The sequence below is a fragment of the Macrobrachium rosenbergii genome, chromosome 41 (assembly GCF_040412425.1).
Source record: "Macrobrachium rosenbergii isolate ZJJX-2024 chromosome 41, ASM4041242v1, whole genome shotgun sequence".
Classification (NCBI taxonomy): Eukaryota; Metazoa; Arthropoda; class Malacostraca; order Decapoda; family Palaemonidae; genus Macrobrachium; species Macrobrachium rosenbergii.
This window is the reverse complement of record NC_089781.1, coordinates 32,061,748-32,068,674: the sequence shown is the minus strand read 5'-3', so window position 1 is coordinate 32,068,674 and position 6,927 is coordinate 32,061,748.

Sequence of the window (6,927 nt, the reverse complement as noted above, 5' to 3'; positions counted from 1 at the left end):
AGACAAATGAATCTCTGATCTTCTATAGAATAAACTTACATGTAGCAGATAACCTATTTGGTGACCATTTGCGTTCAACGATGGCACGCTTAACTGATTTGCAGTACATTGCTGTAATTATTAAATAAATGGTTATTATCATGATGATGTGGCCATGAGTTAACTAGAAGAACGTTTAATTAAATGTCCCATTCTTTTTCAATGGTCGTTCCTTAGCCTTTGTACCAGTGCATGCTACCTGACCCAAACTTTCATTATGCTCGTCTAAATGGCATACGTAAAAAATGTAAAAGTATTTATGGACCCGTGATATAATTTCAATATAATGATAAAAAAATGAACGAATTCAGAGGGTAGATGAGAACTGCGTAACTGCTATTCCGTTGTTAAAGAACAAACTTTCGTTAAAAATAAACGTAAACATTCACCTATTATAATCATCGCCGCCTGATTTGTCTCAAAGGTAGAGTGCCTCCTTCCCGATAGTTCCCGAAACATCAGGCACTAGTTTATTTCTCGACCATTACATAACAGCACGAATATCCTTTCAGATGATTTATTAGCAAATTATTTATTTCTTAATGTTTATAATCATGTAAAAAAAAGTGTGGGTGAGGTAGGAATTTGCGTGTTACTTATTGGAATATTATTGAAAAAAACAAGCGAAAGATATGAAGGTAAGATACGTAAACGAATAATACCAGTAAAGTAGTAAACCAGTGGTAAAAATAACGTTAGGAAGATTGACATAGTTGAAATAATTGTTTAGAAAAATTGGGAAAGGGCTAGAAGTTTCAAGCAATAAAACTTATCCATATATATATATATATATATATATATATATATATATATATATATATATATATATATATATATATATATATATATATATATATATATATATATATATATATATATATATATACATATACATGTACACGTATATATATGTATATATGTATATGTGTGTATATACATATATGTATACGTATATATGTATATACATTTATATATGTAAGTGTGTGTGTGTGTGTTATAAATAAATAAACAAGCTTCATACTTTAATGGCAGAGAAGCCTCGCAATCTAATCTCTTAAGTGACTATAAATATTTACCAGTGGAATCTCACGACATTTCGCAAGCTTACCACCAGCACTGAAAAGGTTTACTTAACAATGCGCGGGATCGATGTTGCAGAGATAAAAAAAAAAAAAAGTCGGCACCAGCCATCAGTAATTCCATTAGCCAGTCCAACTTTTTCATCATTTAAGAAAAAAGTAAATAAAAATTTTAACTATTTGTTTTTCATCAGTCACAACATTCTAAATAAAGTTTTGGACACTATTTTGCCATTTAATGATGAGTGTTTATATCTAAGAAATTCCTTTTAAAAACAGCGATTTAATATCGTTTTGAGTAAAGCTATACTACAGTATGTATTTGTTAATCCGTCATTGAACTCAGCAGCAGAATTGTTATTAGTTGGTATATGAGTTTTTTCTTTACGTTTTATGCTGTAAACGACTGGGAAATAGAATTTATTTCCTATCTCTGTCTTTTTCTTCATTTTTGTTTCAACTAAGTTCCCTACGTAAATTTTTATAGTAAGAAAAGGTGAACTCCACCTGAAAACTAATTATTTGAAACATTATCATATGAACTCCCCAGACACTTATTTTAGTAATAATAATAAAATAAACTGTAGAAATGCACATTAAAATGAAGTCTTTGCGATAACTGGCTGCTAATGGCACCGGAAGACGTTGTGATGATGATGAGTTTATAGATAAGAAAGTGAAGTAAATCGATTCAGTGTTCATCTATAATACTTATGGATACATTCCCGCGACAATACATCTTGAAGTTTATAATGAGTCACTGCTTGCACTTGTCAGTGATTTTTTATGTTGCTTTCAATGGAAAGCAAATTGGTATGCGCTTGTGTTCCAAAATGATCAGATTTTGAAGTGGAAGTTCCATAACCAAGGAATTAAGGTACTGAGGAGATGGAAATTCTCAAACGCCTACGACTGCTCTTTTAACCGTTGCTACGGATCAATTACTTTTGTCTATATTTGTCCTTATATCAGTTGTCAACCTTTAAATATCAGGATTAAAAAAACCCTGGAAGGATAATAAAGATTAAGAATAATCCTATTAAAATCTAAAACACGCATCCCTCATTAATGTTCGATTAAAATCCGATGGTGACCTGAAATCTATTAAGAAATCATACAGCTTAATCCAATTAAATCCTTTGGGTCGTCAAAGCCAACTGCAATTAAAAACGAGACCAGGCCCACGATACGCTCTGATGACGTCATCGACCCGTCTCAAAGGGATAGGAAAATAATACTAAATGCCCGGAGTGACTGACAAGAGTTTAACTGATGAAAATTCGTCATTTTGAAATAGGGAGTCGGATGTCAAAAAGGAATTTCATCATGGAGAGATTAATAATAGCTTTTGAATATACTGCGATTATGTGTTTAGTGATTAAGACTAATGTCAGTGATGATAACAAGTGAATACTTATGTTAGTAAAGAGGAGTTTAAATCATGTTACATAACATATATGACCAAGACACCAAAAATACAGTAAAAGATAAGACCTCATAACTGAAAAAGCATGTGTCGCCATATAACAAAAATAAAACAAAGGCCGATCAAGTTGCCAGTATCACAGATAATTACGCTACCGAAGTTTCTAAAAACTGCATCGTTCTCTTAAATCTCTGTGGTGTTAATCATCGTAGGGAAATAAGCCTGTAACCTCACAAAGGATCTTATTTAGTAATAATGATTGCAGCTTACCTCATATGGTTGTTAGGCTACTGGATATCTGTCAGTTATGATTTCCACTTTATGAATATAAAGTGCACTCATATTTTGGAATCGACCAAATACCCTTTATGTAACAAGCAAATTGCCACTAAAGTATGATGTCCACATATGGAAGAAGAAAACGGGGGCGGAAAGAGTAGGGAATACCAATAAAATTATCAATGAAATCCCGATGATAAAGAAGTCAAAGTAACAAAACCAAAGATGAGAGCAAATCAATTGAAAGGAAGCTTTGTCTAAGAATACTTTCCAAACCTTAGAACTCAAATCCACGAAAGTAAAACGCTCCAATAAAGACGCCGAGGTACACTCGGAAACCACAATCTCCGACCCACCTAGGTCGTGCTCCGAGTTTATGAGCGGGGACTTTCTGGACGGCGGGCAACGCCAACTATCACGGATGGAAACACACTCGAACACCTTTTGAACGCGTCCGGATTTTGCTTTGGGTGTGTGTTTTTTTTTTTTTTTTTGTGATTTTGCTGCATATAATGCAAAGCAGCCATGGTATGATTATATAGACAACACTGTGTTGAATTCTACAACCTGTATAATATCGAAACGAAGAAAAAAATGCCGAAACTGCCGGGTTGTAGTTAGGAAGGGTGGGGAAGGGGAGGGAAGGGCAGAATCTGTCCAGAAAGGCCACGCTCATAAGCTCGGAGCACGAACTAGGTGGGTCGGAGATTGTGGTTTCCGAGTGTACTATACATATTATTAACCTCAGAATAATCGCCAGTCGGTGCAGAGCAACTAAATAAGACCCTTCAGGTGATGTAGTGGTGATGTAGTTACTGTGAACATTAGGTAAAGTTATGTCAAAATAACAACAACTTCAACCATCTCAAAAATAGAGACAATGTGATGGGTTTATCAAACTAAGCGTAGTATTGATTAAGTTGCATAAATTTTGCAGTCATTGTAACGTTACTTAATCGTAATATTAATAAAACTTGTCATGAAACTGATAACAAATTAATTGATTTGTTACAGTCTAGCAGTCTCTTGTATATCTATTTCCCCTCTCCTTTTTTCCATTTACATTTCAATATGCTTTTCCGTGGAAACTTATAATTGCCTGGAATTTACTCCTATGGTACAACTTCAATCACATTTATTCTTTTGATTAGTAATAAGAGAGCTTTTAATTATTAATAATCTTTTGATTAGTAATAAGAGAGTTGCATCAGTGAAAATGAACTTTTTTTTTTTATGTACGAAAGACCTAGATACATAATATAGTAGAACTTCATTACCACTGTTGGCAGCACCTAATTCTCTTTTTCTCTGTACAGACTTTTGCCTGTTTTGTAATCAGTCATCATCTCTTCTCAGAGATCATTTAGATCATGTACAATATCAAAGAACTTGGCATCCAGCAAGTAATAAACCAATTTTCTTACTCAACAAACCAACACTGAGGTACCAGACAGGAAGCTTTTAAACTGAAAAAGATTGGATATTTGACGGAGAAAGTTTGCTGAGCATCGGAGACATAACTTCATTTGTCTGATTGTGCATCATTTAATACAACGGTTTCTATGATAGCACAAATTAGTCCCAATGCCTGTAGTAGTTTGTAGCTGCTAAAATGAGATCGTTCACTTTCTCTCTTCACATACTGGGATTTTGACTAGGCTAGGATAGGCTACATTTGGAAGGTATTAGTTAACGTGTGAACATTACCGAAGCACGAAAATGAAGTAACTCTCTTCTTGGTCCCTCGTCAACTCCTTAGGAACAGATGGAAAATAATTAAACAAATGATGACTCGAGTGTGATATTGGAGCCTTTGTCGATGACACGTTCTGAGAAGCTTCTGTATGATCTGTCATGATATGTGTTGCTGGCTCTCAGCATTCTATACTATACACTATGAGCATCTTTCACATTGACCCTCACGCATTTCTATCATAACCTTTTCTTTAGGCTCGTGTGTGCGTCAAACAGCGTTTTCCCTTCACTTTACAGCCTTTCCCATAATCGTACCATAGTATACACTTGAAACACGGTCCCTGTTCGTTGTTTTATATGTTGAATTGGTTTTTCTTGTTTTTAATGCGTCTTATTTTTAAATAACAACGTCATCCTTGCATCGATTAATGATAAGTTAAATATTTGAGATCCTCATAAAAAATTTGCACGACGTCGGCTTTTAATTCCTGTTGAAAAACACAGACCATTTTGTTGTTTGTAGATTCAACAAGCTCCCTCTTTAATATTTAAGGCAAAACTGAATAACGCTATCTGCTTACCTGTGGCGGAGAACTTCAGAATGTAAACAACTACGATGTTAAACAATTACATGGCTGCCAAAAAAAAAAAGTATGCAATACCACTGGCTTATAATGAAGGACAATAAAGGTAAGTGGATGAGTGATAACACAAAAGGACTACCAACCAAAACTGTCAGAAAAAATATACCATGTAATTAATGGAAAAGTTGTTATTTTAACAAAAGTATTGTTATGCAGTAGTTCTTTTCGTCAGAAACACAATTTATAAAAATATCCCGCTAAGACAATCTACATCATCCTGAAATATTTTAACTATTGCATACAAAATGAAGATTTTATAAAGCTTACAGATTTAGAATATTCTGATATAAAATGAGAAGAGAGAGAGAGAGAGAGAGAGAGAGAGAGAGAGAGAGAGGAGATGTAATATGCAAAGGTAATGACAGACCATGCTCGCAATGTAAACTTGCAAGTTTCTTGATATATTTGCCAATCGAACCTCAGGACATTTCTTCAGTTTATCACTGACTCTTACTCGACGTGAGACAAGATCGATGTTTCAGACTTGCAAGAGAGATTATAAATCAAAGTCACCAGTACTTACCACTGGCCGGTTCATCTGTTTATTTCTATTACTCATTCAAGAAGATGCAACAAAGGCACTGAAAAAATCAACATTGTTGCTATTACTCAGAAAAAGAATTGTAAGTTTTTAATAGTTTTCTTATTTCGAGCTGTATTTTTGGGAAAATTAATTCCATTAACAGGGATTTCTTTTCGATTCGGGTGATTGTTCACTTTGTATTTCTCAGTTCTTCTCATTTGTCTACTGAAAAGTTGTCTGATGAATTAGAGTTTCAACGTTAAGAAGTAAATGAATAAACATATTCTGTGCCATCTATTCGAAAATGTGTTTCATTTAAAGTTATCCTTATAAACAAACTGCGACCCGTAACTTCCGAGAAATTCTGAACGGATCGCACAACTAAATCTAAGCAAAGACTTCGGGAAGTCAAAGCCATCTCCAATTGCAGACAAGACCTGTCCCATGATAGAGTCTAATCGGTGATCTGACGTCATTCACTTGCCTCGAAGGGAATTGGAACATTATTCCTGATGTCTCACTTAAATGTCAGGTAGAGCTGAACGAGATCATTGCAGGAGTATATAATGAGATAATTCGACGTATTAAAATGCAGGGTTTTTTTTTTTTTTTTTGTAAAAGAAAACTAGCGTGACGGCTTTGTCTGTCTGTCCGCACTTTTTCTGTCCGCCCTCAGATCTTAAAAATTACTGAGGCCAGAGGGCTGCAAATTGCTATGTTGGTCATCCACCCTCCAAAATTCAAACATACCAAATTGCAACCCTCTAGCCCCAGTAGTTTTTATTTTATTTAAGGTTAACGTTAGCCATAATCGTGCGTCTGGCAACGCTATAGGACAGGCCACCACCGGGCCGTGGCTACAAACTGCATGGGCCACGGCTCATACAGCATTATATAGTGTACAGAAAACTCGATTGCGCCGAAGAAACTTCGTCACAGTTTTTACATGTACTTTAAAGGAACCGCATAGCGAGCGTCTGACTAATCTTCATAATCCCTTTAATACACAGTGAGTGATTTTTCAAGCATTTTCAAACTAAGAATTACTACGTACTGAAGATGTTGCAATTTGGATATGTGTGATAGTAAACATATTTTAAACTTATTTCATAAATAATATTTGACTCAGATATCGAGATAAGTAGCAAAAGATGAGACCCAATTATTATAAAATCTAATATCCTTTAACAGATACAACAGAAATTAAATAAGGCTTGATCTTGTTACCATATACTTTTACGT